This window comes from Octopus sinensis, linkage group LG12 (genome assembly GCF_006345805.1).
Source record: "Octopus sinensis linkage group LG12, ASM634580v1, whole genome shotgun sequence".
Lineage (NCBI taxonomy): Eukaryota > Metazoa > Mollusca > Cephalopoda > Octopoda > Octopodidae > Octopus > Octopus sinensis.
Genome location: NC_043008.1, coordinates 24,206,063 through 24,222,711, shown reverse-complemented (window position 1 = coordinate 24,222,711; position 16,649 = coordinate 24,206,063).

Genomic DNA, 16,649 nt, shown 5'->3' with positions numbered 1-16,649 from the left:
GGATGGCCGTTGACTCTCAAGAGTTCCTCCGCTTTTTGACGAGTTTTGTTTTTCATCCCGCTGGGTGTCCAATAAACACCCTCCTCACCAAGCAAGCTTGGTGGGGTTGCCGGTTTAGCCGCCAACGACCCAACCATGCAACAGGTTGTACTGGGTTACATGCATACATACATACATACATACATACATACATACATACATACATACATACATACATGCATACACGAACACACTCCGTTGTGTTGACATATATATAGCTATAAACACAAATATATATAGCTAGTTTTGATACTATTACTGTTGTTGCCAGTATTCTTATTTCAAATATTTTGTCGTGTTGTCTCATGTAAAAATTCACGCCTATCCAGGATTTGCAGTAGTGATCTCCGTCATTTGGAGTAGACTAAACCCCGCTTTACATTAGTGTCTTTTCCATTCAAGATGTTGATCATGGTTGCTTCAAAGTCGGCGGTTACTTAGTAGCAAGAACTTCTCCATTGGACTGCTTTCATACTTATGCAGGACCTGTGTAGGACTTTCCAGATGGCATCGTGGTATACCATATCAAAAGCTTTTGTTAAATCAAAGACCGTGTATAGGTCCTAGGTCTAATCTCTAGTCTTCTGTTGGACGTCAAGCGAATACCATATCAATTGTGCTTCGATCACGACGGAAACTACATTGGGATTTAGTGTACACAGTGTCCACTAGATGAAGAATGTTGCAGTTGAACATGACTGACGGTAGTGGAGAGGAGTGATAAGCCATGATGGCTTGTTGCAACAGTATTTGTTTTTCGTTTGTATAGATGTACCGTAGAGTCATCGTTGTCATCCTGTGGAACACTTGGTTCGATATGGTCTGATAACGTTTGGTGAATTTTTAACCAGATGAGTTCCGCCATATTTGTAAACCTCGGCTGATATGCCGTCAGGGCCTGGTGGCTTCCCGGAGGACAACTGTTTTATGGTTTTCGTCAGCTATAAGAGGGATGGTCCCTAGTCATGCTGATCCAAGATATCGTGTAGTAGAAAGGTATGAATGATGTCATTGTTTGCTGTTCATATATGGTTTAGGATTGAGGGTGGCGAATTGGCACAATCATTTCCGCACCGAACAAAATGCTTGTGGTATTTCGCCCATCTTTACGTTCTGAGTTCAAATTCCATTGAGACTTTGCCTTTCATCCTTTCGGGGTCGGCGAAGTAAATTGATCACTGAGGTCGATGTAATCGCATTATCACTCCCCAGAAATTGCTGGCCTTGTGCCAAATTTTGAAACTGATACTTGGTTTAAGTGTTTAAGTGCTCTGCTCAACTAGAGAGGATGTCGTTCTTCTCTGTACGAAGCTAGGTGCCCTCTGGTGTTAGAACCGGTGCAGTGATACTAGTCTAGCCTTGAGATTCTCAAGTCTTCATGTCATGTTTATCAGTAGCTGCCTGTAGTTCAGATGTTTTATTCCCCCGCTATATGTTCTTCATGGCTCTTAGTCTGATCTACAAGGCATGTGTAGCAATATCGTCTCTCATTGCTATCTTCACTGTTTGAGAAAAGTATTAAGAATAACCTCGGTCGAGATTACAAACATCTTCGGCTAGTTCAACATTGTTGTAAACACTAATTCGATTGGCTGACACGTTGGTCTCTACTACGTTCGCACCGCTGGTTATCACTTGGCGCGATTTGCCTCCGTTTATTTTCGCGCCATAGTTCCAAGCAGCCAATCACAGCTTTCCATTTCTGAAGTTCATTTTGAGCCCAATAAACTGTATAAAACAAAGGTTTCTCAGACAAATATCCGTCTTAGGCTTTTAGTTCTTTTCAGAGCTAAGTCTCTGACCACAGAGCTCGTCTGTCAGCTTAAGACCTTCTAAGGTCCTGGTCGGAGACCATATAACCAGACATAACGGCATCACCAACTCCGTCGCTACCTACGAAGATTTAGCTCGTACATAAGATGGCTACAAAACCAACTCATACTGTTTGTGTGAAAACCACACCACGGAAAAACAGTTGCAGGAATCTATATCAAGAGGAACAAAAACCAAGCAAACATCGTCCCTAGCTACGAAGTTTTAAATAGTACACAAGACTATCACAGATTCAACTCAAGCGGTTAGGTGAAAATCTCACCACGAGAAAACGGCTACAGTGAATATATCTGAAAGGAATTCATATCAGGAAGATAAACGCAACAAGCGATTCAACAGATGTCAGCTCCGAGACACAACATCTTGATATTGAACTCTTACACCTCGTGTACCTCATAAACAGTAAATCAATTACCTGTCTTTAGTTCTTGTAAGAACTAGCTTCAGAGACAGCGCTAAACAACAAAATGATACAACTGTTCCTTAACCACTATGCCAATGTACGCTCAACACCCAAAGACTGCTATCTTCCACCATCAGGTACTTTTCTATGTCAACCACATTCATTGTTCTGTCACACACAGACACAAACACGTGTTGCATGCTCCCATACACTTCCAACCTTAACTTCATTGTAAATAAAATCTTATCTTGCCTCTCAAACAGTGACTTGTTGTCAATCCCTTATGTTCTATTGTGCTGCATGTATAAATGGTTTGTCCTAACTCTTTAAGAATGGGATCGCGTGCGGTTGTATTTCCTATATGATACGACCACATGGAACCCCGTTTTACATGTTTCGCTTGCTGATACCTGGCCTTAGTTCCTGCTGACTTGGTAGATGGACCAAAAAGTCGTTCACATTACCAGACTGGAGCAGACTGTTGATTAGATCACAGCAATCAAGGGAGTCATATGCTTAAAGTTTACAGAAACATAACTAAGCGTGTAAAGAAGTTCATAGTATCAATTCTCAAGGCACAAGAAAATTGCACTGAACTAGGATAGACCTTGGATAAAGTTCTGGACAATATGTCAGACGACACACTGAGTATTGAACAATATTAAAAGAGCTTAAAGCAACTTACAAGACAGCAGTTGGGATTCTTGGTTTTGTCAAATGCAAACATCAAGACAAGTTCAATGAGAATGATCAGATCATTGCAAGGGGTGAAATAAAGCGCGAAGTGTTAAAAAAAATGAAACTAAAAATCGAACATCAAATAATCGAGATGGTGAGATTAAAAACCAAAGAAAAAGGCAAAATAGTGTAAGTTCTACAAAGTAAATTGGAAGATATAGGAAAGCTGGTGTATATGTCTTACTAGAACGTTGGAAGGGGAGAAGAAAAATAGACTTTTTTGAAAGAAGTGGTCCTTTTTCATACAAGCAGAGAAAAGTGATAGCTGAGTGTGAGAGTAAAAGCATCCGTAGGCATTAAGTGGCTGTCGATGAAGCAGTGACTGGTTGCTGTAGCTATTGGTAAAGAGGGTAGAGGGAAGTAAGCGATTCACTGGTGCGAATCAAAAAAAGAATAGTCAAAGAGTGGAGGTGTGAGTCTGAGACGGCCACTGAGTATGCGCGTCGCGTGTAAATGTGTATGGGAAAGTAAAAGCGTTTAATGTCCGTGAAGAGAGGGAATGGAGAGCTAAAGGTGTACACACGACACACACATACACACTTATATGTATGTAAACACCTACACATTCCTCCTCTCTTTTACTCTCTCTCTCTCTCTCACGCACGCGTGCGCAAACACAAATACACATCTACATGAAATTTGGAGTAATTCTCGATTCTTGAGATTATTTTTCCTGCTCACTTACAGCTGACTTCAATTTCCACAGAACAATTATTATTGCAATAAATCATGAATTTATATTGGTTCCAAATTTTGGCACAAGGCCAGCAATTTTGTGGGAGGGGTAAGTCGATTACATCAACTCGAGTGCTCAACTGCTATTTATTTCATCCACCCCGAAAGGGTGAAAGGTAAAGTTGACCTCGGCGGAATTTGAGCTCAGAACATAAGACGGACGAAATGTCGCTAAGCATTTTGTCCGGCGTGCTAACGATTCTGCTAGGTGAGCATTTTATCATGAATCTATATTGCATGGCATTTATTAGAGCCTTATTTATCAGTGTGCTGGTGGCCACTGAGTTATTTCTGTTTCGTTTATACACATATACACAGATGTGTTCTATTTCTATGTGTTCCGTTAGAGGAGATAAAGTAGGACAACTCTGTGCTGATGAACTTTATCGAGTAAGAAGTACGTGTCTGCATAAGGCGGCGAGCTGGCAGAAACGTTAGCACGCCGGGCAAAATGCGTAACCGTATTTCGTCTGGCTTTACGTTCTGAGTTCAAATTCAGCCGAGGTCGACTTTGCCTTTCATCCTTTCGGGGTCGATAAATTAAGTACCAGTTACGCACTGGGGTCGATGTAATCAACTTAATACCTATGTCTGTCCTTGTTTGTCCCCTCTATGTTTAGCCCCTTGTGGCTTTACGTTCTGAGTTCAAATTCAGCCGAGGTCGGCTTTGCCTTTCGTGGTCGATTAAATAAGTACCACTGTGGTCGATGTAATCAACTTAGTCCGTTTGTCTGTCCTTGTTTGTCCTCTCTGTTTAGCCCCTTGTGGGCAATAAAGAAATAAGAAGTAGTGTCCGCAGCTGTTCTTCCTCTTCAAACAATCAAATGACTTTTTCTTTAATGAGATGCCAATTGAGAGAATTGTTGATCCTTCAGATCACACACACACACACACAAATAGATATACATACGTAAATGCACGCATACATACATATATGTGTATATGTATCTGTGTGATTGTGCATGTGTATGCATATATATGTGTGTGTGTGTGCATATATATATATATGTGTGTGTGTATGTATGTGTGTCTGCATATATATATAATGTACATGCACACACAATGAGAAGTATTTAAAAAATGGCTGACCCAAAGCATTTCTTTGTAAGTTATTGATCCAGTTATAAGTTTCCTTTTTTTCTTCTTCTTTGTCGTCCATGTGATGTGTTCATGCATTTATGCTTTAGACTAATGATAGCACCCAGAAACACACACATTTATAGATATTCATACAAACATGTTCACATAGGCGCAGGAGTGGCTGTGTGGTAAGTGGCACCTTGGGCAAGTGTCTTCTACTATAGCCTCGGGCCGACCAAAGCCTTGTGAGTGGATTTGGTAGACGGAAACTGAAAGAAGCCCGTCGTATATATGTATATATATATATGTATGCGTGTGTGTGTTTGTGTGTCTGTGTTTGTCCCCATAGCATTGCTTGAAAACCGATGCTGGTGTGTTTGTGTCCCCGTCACTTAGCGGTTCGGCAAAAGAGACCGATAGAATAAGTACTGGGCTTACAATAGAATAAGTTCCGGGGTCGAGTTGCTCGATTAAAGGCGGTGCTCCAGCATGGCCGCAGTCAAATGACTGAAACAAGTAAAAGAGTAAGAGTATACACTCACACGCAAATATCTGCACATATTCGCATACATACATAAATACATACATACATGCATGCATCTATTCATTCACCCATCCGTCTGTAATTATCGAGGTACTGGGATATGTAACACACTGCCTAAGCCCCAATCTCGAGAAAGTAAGCTTCTCAAAACCAGAAAAGAGAATGCTGATTCAAGGACGACAGATCCAAGCCATCACTGGAACTGTATATCTTGCAAACAACTTGCATATGCAAGTGCTACCAGTTAAAAGCTCCGTATATCGGAAGCTAGCAAGTGTATGGGGTCATCAGGAGAGAATGCGCGCCGTTTCGGGGCCTACCTCTCGACGGCATCAATGCGCACCGGCCCCCCTCACTGATATGAGGCCCCGCTTGCTAGATCAGCTGGTTATGAAGAACTCAATATATAAGCCATTTGTACTTATTCTATCGGTCTCTTTGTAAAACTTTCCAGAAGTTTATCATTTAAGTAAATATGAGCATGTCTAGACATGTAACTATATGCATGAGAATACATACATACATACATACATACATACATACATACATGCATGCATGCATGCATACATACATACATACATACATACATACATACATACATGCATGCATGCATGCATGCATACATACATACATACATACATACATACATACATACAAATTTACAGAAAACAAAAGACGAAGACAGATGTAGGAACAACAAGCAGGTGTATTAGTTTAATGCTCGGGAAGAATGGAAAAGTCTTTTACGTTTCGAGCTTACGCTCTTCGACAGAAAGGATTAAGAGGGAATAAAAGGAGAGAGAATGAAGTAAAAACGGGGAGAGAATGAAGAAAATTTCGGAGGGCGAAAAAAATTTTTTGTAGGAATTACTTTCAGAGAGGGGGAGATAAGGAAGAATGGTAACAACAGACTGAAGTGTGTGTGTGTGTGAGCTCGGGTGGAGGACATACATACACACATACATACCTCAGTTCATCCATCCATACATAACATACATATATACATGCATACATACGTACATACATACATACACCAGTATTCAAATGTTTTCTGTTTTTAATGTGTTCTCAGTTCGTTAATCATTTGTTAATACTATCTTTGAATATTTAGTGTTTCTGCTGTCATTCACTTTTATTACTATTGAGCAGCAGCTACTATATACCAATAAGTTATTGTTTTTAAGTTTAGCATTTTCAAGACATGTATGTACATACGTACGTACGTACGTACGTATGTATGTATGTATGTATGTATGTATGTATGTATGTATGTATGTATGTATGTATGTCAGGTCACTTTCGAGTGCTACTGGTAACATGTAACCCAGTACAACCTGTTGCATGGTCGGGTCGTCGGCGACTAAACCGGCAAGCTTGGTGAGGAGGGTGTTTATTGGACACCCTGCGGGATGAAAAACAAAACCCGTCAAAGGGCGGAGGAACTCTTGAGAGTCAACGGCCATCCAATAAATGTCTTAAGGCTGTATCATGTGCGGAGACATAGAAATAATCGGACTGAATACCCGATCGCGCGGTTAAACCATTGGGAGTGAAGGACTCCGAGCCTTTGTTAGGGCATCCTTCTAGGCGAAAGTAACTCAGGTAATTAGGATAACTCCGACATAAAACCTGCGGCTCAGTGGTTACCGATGATGTTGACTTGTTCTTCTTTTCGGATTATGGCTGCTGTTGCTTAGTGAGTGGGATTGACTCAGTGCAAAGCCTTTCCTCTCTTTAAAAAAAATCTTCTTGCACAGGCATTGCACGATAACAACATTGATTAAGCTTCGTGCAATGGCCATACTCGATAACGAGGGGGCAGCCACCATGTGTGCATGCAAGTATATACAATTGCATATAGATATGTTACACATTCACGCACACAAACATATGAGCACATATGCGCGCGCACACACACACACACATACACACACACACACACACACGCACAAAACACACGCACTCACACACACATACACACACACACACACACACACACACACACACACACACACACACACACACACACACACACACACACACACACACACACACACACACACACACACACACACACACGGAATATTTTAGTACTAAGCAACTTCGTTGAATTCCTCACTGACGCAAGTAAAGTTACTTCCCTTAGACAATTTAAAAAAAAATTCTTCTTGATACCTTTAGCTTCGATGAAAGTATTTGATGTTTTGTATTAAGTGCCCGAGAGCAGGTGAAACGAAATGGAAATCGGCTTTAGATGCACGAAGAGAAGTTAATATGTCAGTTAACCGTCGAGGATTTGTATCAAGAACTACTATCATTATCTAACAGATTCGTTTGATAAAAATAATTTGATTCTGCACATTATCCGAGTACAGATCTTTAAAAAAAAATTCAGATTAAAAAATAAAAAGTTTTTGGTAGACCAAGTTACGAGTGACAACTTAGCCGGTGTGCTAACGATTCTGCCAGCTCGTCGTATTGATGATAATAATAATAATAATAATAATAATAATAATATAATAATAATAATAATAATAATAATAATCTATGAATAAATGGCAAAAATGGCAGACAGTGCTACAGCTCCAAACAAAAGAGGGACTCATGAAAACCAAAGCCATCCCCCATTAGAAGAGGAATATTCCAGGGAGAAACGCTCTCTCCACTCCTTTTCTGCTTGGCACTGACACCTCTATCTGATATGCTAAATAGAACTGGATGCGGATACAAATGTTACGGCAAAACGATCAGCTACCTTTTATATATGGATGACCTAAAACTATACGCTACAAATGACAAACAGCTGGAAACACTATTACAGACAGTTCATGGATTTACCAAAGAAATAGATATGAAATTTGGATTAGAAAAATGCGCCAAAGTAACCCTGAAAAGAAGAAAACTAGTTAAGAGTAGCAACATCACACTAGATAATGCCAATGAAATAAAAGAATTAGACCAAAGCCAAACTTACAAATATTTAGGAATCCATAAACTAGATAAGATACAACACACACAAATGAAAGAGAAAATAAAGAAAGAATACTATAGAATAGTTAGATCAATACTAAAAACAGAGCTCAATGCTAAAAACAAGATAACAGGTATTAACACTTTAGCCGTCCCAGTTATAAGTTACAGCTACAATATCCTTAACTGGACACTATATGAACTAACCAAACAAGAAAAATAATGACAGGATCTAGGATGCATCACCCAAAATCTGACATAGAAAGGCTATATATACAACATATAGAAGGTGGTAGAGGGCTTATACAGCTGGAAAACTATTATAAAATAACCGCTACAGGACTGCAAAAATATCTACTCCAGAAGCAAGGAAAACTGATACAAATAGCGGCAAAACACGAGCAAAACAAAAAACTGTTCTCAGTATTTAAGAAATCATGCCACCTAACAAATATGAAGAAGAAGAAGAAGAAGAAGAAGAAGAAGAAGAAGAAAAGCTATAAAACAAATGAAATCCAAACTAAAACTACAACAACAACGGACCATGATAAAACGATGGCAAGAAAAGCTCCTCCATGGCAAATACTGGGCTAAATTAAACGCAAAAGAAATAGACAAAGCAAAATCCCAGCAACAGGCCAGATATAGTTGTCAGAGATCATGAAGAAAAAAAATGTTTTCTAATTGATGTATCAACACCAGCAGATGACAACGTGTCTCTAAAAGAAATGGAGAAACTTTCAAAATACAAAGACCTGAAAATAGCGGTAACTAGAATGTGGAATCTAAAAACAGAAACAATTCCTATCATAGTAGGCACATTAAGCATGATAAAAAAATATTCAGACAAATACATAACAAAAACACCAGGACTTACAAACATATATAACATACAGAAAATTGCATTACTGGGCACTGCACACATCCTACGCAAATCACTTTCAATACAGTAACCATCAGAGCATCACAACAAATTACAGCACATACCCAAGGCACACAGGGCTGCGCTCGGTAATGAAGTGAAAGCACAGTATAAAAATATAACTACTGACTAATAATAATAATAATAATAATAATAATAATAGATGATGATGATGATGATGATGATGATGATGATGATGCCCTGATGCAGTACCAGGCAGTGACTCTCATGGCTTCTGATCTTAACCGATTGGAAGTGCTATCATGTACATTGTTTTGTCTTGGTATAAAATATGGGATACAGCAAATATTCTGCTCAATACCACATATTTACTTGTCAGTTGTTTGACCTTAACCAGTTGAGCATGTCCCTTAGTGGCTGACGATATGAGCATCTCTGATCACGAGCAGAAATAGTGGGGGAGCATCATAGCCATGTGTTGAGAGGATCTTTGTTATTTGATAAAAGCACACACATAGATCATAGCAAACAAAATCCATCTGCCATAGGCGCCGTAATATGGGAATTCCCGCACCTATGACTTTTAATAAGCATGCTGGCTATTTGCGACATTAGTGTCTGAAAACATGCTGGAATTCTATATATCATGACAGTGTGATTTGGCTAGCAGAAAGTGACCGGTGCTTCCAACTGAGGTGGTCCAATAGGCCGAAATCAGGTGAATAGGAATGCCGGCGCTCATGACAAACAAATTTCGTTTGCTATGTTAATGTCCGTACTTTTATGCACCAAGCACTAATATGGGAGGATCTCTCAAGGTTAATAACGTAGTATTCGGTATTCTAACATAGCAACCATGTTAAGTTGAGTATGAAGATTACGTTATATATATATATAACATAAGGGACTAAAGCCATCTGAATACGGCTAGGGACAGGGCAGGGTGGTGGGGGTGTTACTGTTGCATTTAGCCCCAGGCGAACATCGACGTCGCTAGATAGGCTTGACACCGTCACGGTGTCCTTTAACCTGCAAAGGGAGATAATTCCCCGATGAAGCGAAAACCACACACGGACCATGGTTTCAAGGTGTATTGCCTATCGTCAACGTGTGGTAGGCCTCCGCTTCCTCGACGAAATCTCACTCTGCAGGTTATTCATATATAGATTTTCAAGCAAAATACATTTGCTGATTTCGAAAATCTGTTCGACAGCAATAATAATTCTCTATAAGAGATATAGACAGTAACTGCTCGATACCATATTCAGATGGCTTTAGTCCCTTATGTTATCGAGCAGTTACTGTCTATATCTCTTATAGAGAATTATTATTGCTGTCGAACAGATTTTCGAAATCAGCAAATGTATTTTGCTTGAAAATCTATATATGAATAACCTGCAGAGTGAGATTTCGTCGAGGAAGCGGAGGCCTACCACACGTTGACGATAGGCAATACACCTTGAAACCATGGTCCGTGTGTGGTTTCCGCTTCATCGGGGAATTATCTCCCTTTGCAGGTTAAAGGACACCGTGACGGTGTCAAGCCTATCTAGCGACGTCGATGTTCGCCTGGGGCTAAATGCAACAGTAACACCCCCACCACCCTGCCCCGTCCCTAGCCATATTCAGATGGCTTTAGTCCCTTATGTTATCGAGCAGTTACTGTCTATATCTCTTATAGAGAATTATTATTGCTATATATATATATATATATAGATAGATAGATATATGAAGGATTCTATCGTCATGAATGACAAATGAGGGTTCCGTCAAATAGAGCTGTTGATGCTTTACAAACCTTTTGGCAAAAGGAACAAGCTGACTCAGTTTGCTCGAGTGCTTGTGGATCATTTACTATGTGCTTCCTTGAGTGTACGGCAAGGCCTGCTCTGCTTCGTGCCACCAAACCACAACGACAGGTAAGGTTTCCATTTAGAGGAGCAACGTTTTGAAAATGTACCTTCATGCTTGCAGGAAGTTTGTCTCGATGCTGGAGGCAACTTTGCTCAAATCTTTGAACTGTGGAGAAGTAGGACTGGTGCCATGTCCTGCATATTAGGGTATTACAGTATGCTTGATTATCAGTATATTACTCACTGCAAACCATTTAAAAGGTTTTGTTTCTCTCAGATCCCCCATGCTAAAACAGGAAATGAAAAGAAATACAGTCAATAATGCAATATGTACGGAACAACAATTTAGAAATTGCCAACTTTCTAAATGTTGCAAAACATTTCATTCACAAACTTCGGATAGAATTGGAAGCCTCTGCGTCAAAGATAAAACGAAAACAAAAAACAAAACAAATCAAAAAAAGAACATCGCAATTCATCCAACAGTTTCAAAACATTATCAATGAAGATCTCGCAAAATCAATGCGGGCCTTCGTCGATGAACTTCGGGTGTTAGCTTGGACTGTCCGAACCTCGGAACAGGACATTCGATACAAGCCGTATGTACTGAGGAGAAGCCAGTTTATGTCCACAAAACCACAGGAAAATAATTTGATCCGTCCCAAACGGTAACTAAACAAGGTTAGATATCACCACGAATACGATATACTTTGGTTCTTTCTATTGAGAAAATCATCGACGAAAAATAAAAGTGTCACAACAGCAATGACCGATGGTTATGTACAATCTTTCCGATTATGAAACATCAAACTTGTAGGCTCCAACATTAAATATCAACATTTGGACCATTATTGAGAAGCAAATCAACACCCTGACAATATCATAGCTTCACTGAAGGGTGCCATTGTCCAGATGAAATTAAAAAATAAATAAGAACTATTTATTGCAAGCATATTAACGATTCCGATCCTGCATAAAGCAGTCATCGAAGCTGAAGACAGATTCATAGGGAGGAAAAAATAAAAAAAAAATTAAGAAAGCTTAGCTAGAGCATGTGCACAAATTAGAGTTGTATCATTAAATTACCAAATATGTCCTTAAATACAACACGCGCACACGCACACACACTTTTCTGTTACTCAGAGTTTTACGTTCCCGTATTTTCGGACAGCTGTGATCAGTACAGGAATAAAATTGTAATGGTACATGTAATATATGGCTTGAAATAATCCAATTTGACGAATAAACATTTGAATTTGACTGGCTGACTTATTTTGAAAATAATAACGGTTCAGCTAGTCGGGATTGAACAATAAAATATGAACAATAAAATTGAACAATAAAATATGAATATATCATATTATATAATATCGAAGAACCTTGAGTGAAGAAGGGAGCAATACCTGTCCAGATGAGATTTGTAACGGTTAAGATTGATTAGTAAACAATAGTATGAAATGCCGGAGTCAGCAGTTTTAACGATAGAAATTTGTTGTTATAATCGCATACTGTAGGATGTGAAAGATGAACAATGCATGAAGTTTTAATGAAATATTTATTTACCGTTACGTTACAATATCTTGCCTCGACGAGCAGGTTATGATAAATCCAAAAGCATGCGAAAGAAAGTTAGATGCAGTAGAACGTTTCTTTACACAGTTTGCATATACAAATAGTTAGTAGTAAACCAGAGATAGCGATAGAATGATGTTGTAAGAGAACAGAATTAGAGCTAGAGAAAATTGTAGGGTGTTGGACGTTGTCTCACAGTTGCTGACAGTAAACTTCATTTCTTCCTCTGACCAATGTTCTAGCTGATCAGCCAGACTTTGTTGAGTCGTCACCCTGTGACTGGACTCGTTGAGTCGTTACCGACTATACTAACTGATTTTTGCTTGGGGTGTGCTTGTTTATATAACTATCTAGAAGGATAGATATATTATTGAGAACAATAGATTTAGTTGGTGGTCTTATTATCTCTATCTTTTGGTGAAGTAAAAGAAGTTAGAAAGGGTCAATCGGTGAAGACATTATTTCGGCCTAGCTAAAGACATCTGGAAAATGCGTAGGGGGATTTGGAGAAAATGTTAGCCCAATATAAAGTAGGTCATGTAATTATTAGAGGGGAGAGTCAGTATTCAAAACACACACAGGATGCACACATTTACGTACAAACACACACACATACAGACATGCACACACTCACATATTCATCTCGGACGAATCCCAACGCTGGAACATAAGTTCAAAAGTAATGGAAGTTGAGCGACATGTCACTGAAGAGATTGCAAAAATGCGATGAAATAATTATTTGAAAAAAAAACACACACACACGCACACAAAAACAAAGAAATAATAACACACGAAAAATGCTGAACAATAACAATAAGGGACCGAACCAGTGCATCTGTTTATTATTACCGGCATAATACCCCTCCCAAGGTTCAATATATATATATGTATATATATATGTTAGTACATACATACACGCATATACACATATGCTTATGTATGTATATCGGCATGTGTATATGCATGTATGAATGTATGTATAATGTATGTATACACACGCATACAGAGATAATGGGAACGTCTTATATCCAGTCATAAGAGTATATTAATAATGAATAAGACGTGATACGTTTATGTTTTTTCAAAAGTTTTATACTTTATGAAATAGCATGCAGGCCTTATATAAGCTTAACTGAGTTGAAAAAAGAGAAAGAATTAATATTTTATCACAAAAGAGCTAATAATCTAATAAAAAGAAAAATGTAAGTCAGTAGTTAATGTTAAAACATTCAATAGGTAGAAGAAACTCTTCTAAGTTAGAAGAAACCAAAATATAATGAAACAAACTGCATTAAAATAATAAAGTTAGCCAAGAATATATATAATTTAATTTATAATGAATAACATAATATATAAATACACACACACACACACAATATTTTCTCACTCGCGACCACTTCTAGGCTTTGTCATTAACTCAGTTTTTAACCAAATGATATAATGTTTACATTTTTAGGTTGCTCACATCCTAAGCTACATTTTCAACTAAAAAAATTTTCAGTAAAATATGAGGTCAAAAATGGGACTTTGAGTTCAATTTTTTTTAGAGAAATCTATATTTTATTTTAGCTTATATAATAGATCTCGGTGAGAGGAATCTATCCATGTTACTTATATGCAAAAATCTTCAGTGGAAAAAAAAGTACTGAAGTAAAAACCGGTGGAAAAAAAAATCGAGATTAACGCCTGAAATCGACTTTGACTTCAAATATTAATCGTATTTTAAAAGAAAACTATATTTAAATTCAATTTTTCTGATAGATCTCCACTAGAAAAATCCGATGGTGCCAATTACATCAAAGAAATTTTAAAATAAAAAAAAACTACTGGGGCTGAATGTGCCGAAAACAGTGGTAACGCCTAAAATCAAATTCAAAACCTAAAACATTTTTTCCCTCATATGATAGAACTCATCAAGACGAGTGTCGTGGAGCTAATCTTTTCAAAAGATATCATTCACACATGGTAATATGTGAATAATATTCTTAAGATCAACATTTACTCACTCACGTCCACTTCTAGGCTTTGTCTCTAACTCAGTTTTTAACCAAATTAGCTGATGTTTACATTTTTAGATTGGTCACACGACATAAGCTACATTTCCAGCTAAGAAATTTGCAAAATGGTTCATTAGAAAAAACGTTTGAGTCAAATATGTGAGGTCACAAACAGGAGAATAACGCCTGAAATCGACATGGAATCCAATTTTTTTAAAAATAAATCTATATTTTATTTTAGCTTATATGATAGATCGCGACGACAGGAATCTATCCATGTTAGTTATATGCCAAAATATTCAGTAGAAAAAAAGAACTGAGGTAAAAATCGTCGAAAAAAAAGGAGATTAACGTCTGAAATCAACTTTGACTCCAAATATTCTTCTTTCAAAAGAAAACTATATTTCAATTTAACTTTTCTGATAGATCTCAACTACAAGAATTCCATGATGCTAATTATTTAAAAAAATATTTTTAAACTACTGGGGCTAAATGTGCCGAAAACAGTGGTAACCCCTAAAAGCAAATTTAAAACATTTTACTTTTGAGTAAAAATTTTGTTTTTGTTTAGCTCATATGATAGAACACATCAAGACGAGTGCCGAGGTGCTAATCTTTTGAAAAAATATTCAGAATGAAAAAAATTATTATTTAAGCTAAATGTGCCAAAAGTATGTAAAAGAATTTTCAAGTAATATTATTACTTCTTACAGTACTAAGACGACGACCTGGCAGAGTCGTTAACACGCAGGGTGAAAGCTTCGTGACATTTCGTCTGTTTCTAAATTATGGGTTCAAATTCCGCCAAGGTCGTCTTTGCATTTTATCTTTTCGGCGCTCGATAAAATGAGCATCAGCTGAGCACTGACGTCAATGTAATCAACTTTCCTTCCCTCCGAATTTGACTTCCTTCTGCCAAAATTGGAAGCCAGTATTGCAAAATGTTTGAGTCAATTTAGGTATCTTGCAAAGATCTGCCTCATATAGAATACACTATATTGTTATTAATATCATCCACACACTGCCGTGTGTGAATAATATTCTTAAAGTCAACATTTACTCACTCGCGACTACTAGGTTTTGTCACTAATTCAGTTTTTCTTACCAAATTTGATGATGTTTATACATTTTTAGATTGGTCAGCCACAAAATTTGAAATTTGGTTCAGTAGAAAAAAAGTTGAGATTTCAAATATGTGCGGTCAAAAAGGGAAGAATAACTCCTGAAATCGACTTCACAGATATACACGCGACGCTGCATACATACTTTCGTAAATACACACACACATACAACATGCACATACACAAAAGTAACTTTTAAATCACCCATGAAGGGAAACAAAGGTGAGTGTGACGAATACGTGGCTTAAAGGAGAGAGGGAGTATTTTGACAACAATTGATGACAAGTGGACTCTTTTCTGGTGTCCATCGTAAATAAACACTCACACACAGACACACGCACATACATACATATGTAGATAGATAGATAGATAGATAGATAGATAGATAGATACATACATACATACATACATACATACATACATACATACATACATACATGGTGGCTGTCTACTCTTTACGCAGAGTTCGACCATCTCCTGTATCTACACCTTAGAACCATCATGGCAGCTGATGTGACTTTTTAAACCAGACAATGTTTTGAAAAGACACCCACATAGATTGCATATCTGATTTGGACCACCAAGAGCTGCAGATAAGTTCTGATCTTTGTGGATCTTAAAATGTCTTTTGAGGCCTCCGTTAGATTTGCAAACCTTCTGGCATACATTGCACTGAAAGGTGTGCACAGACATAAAGGCAGAATAGTTAGTGGAGATTCGTTTTCCATAGGTTCGCAAATGAGATTTGAGCCCAGCAAAGGAAAGGCATGGTATGTTATAAACTGTATCCACAAAAAGTCATTGTGATTTACCTTTTTGATCGTAACATTCTTCCTTAAATCTCTCTTGAGTCTTGCATGCGTTATCATGGCCTCTTCAAA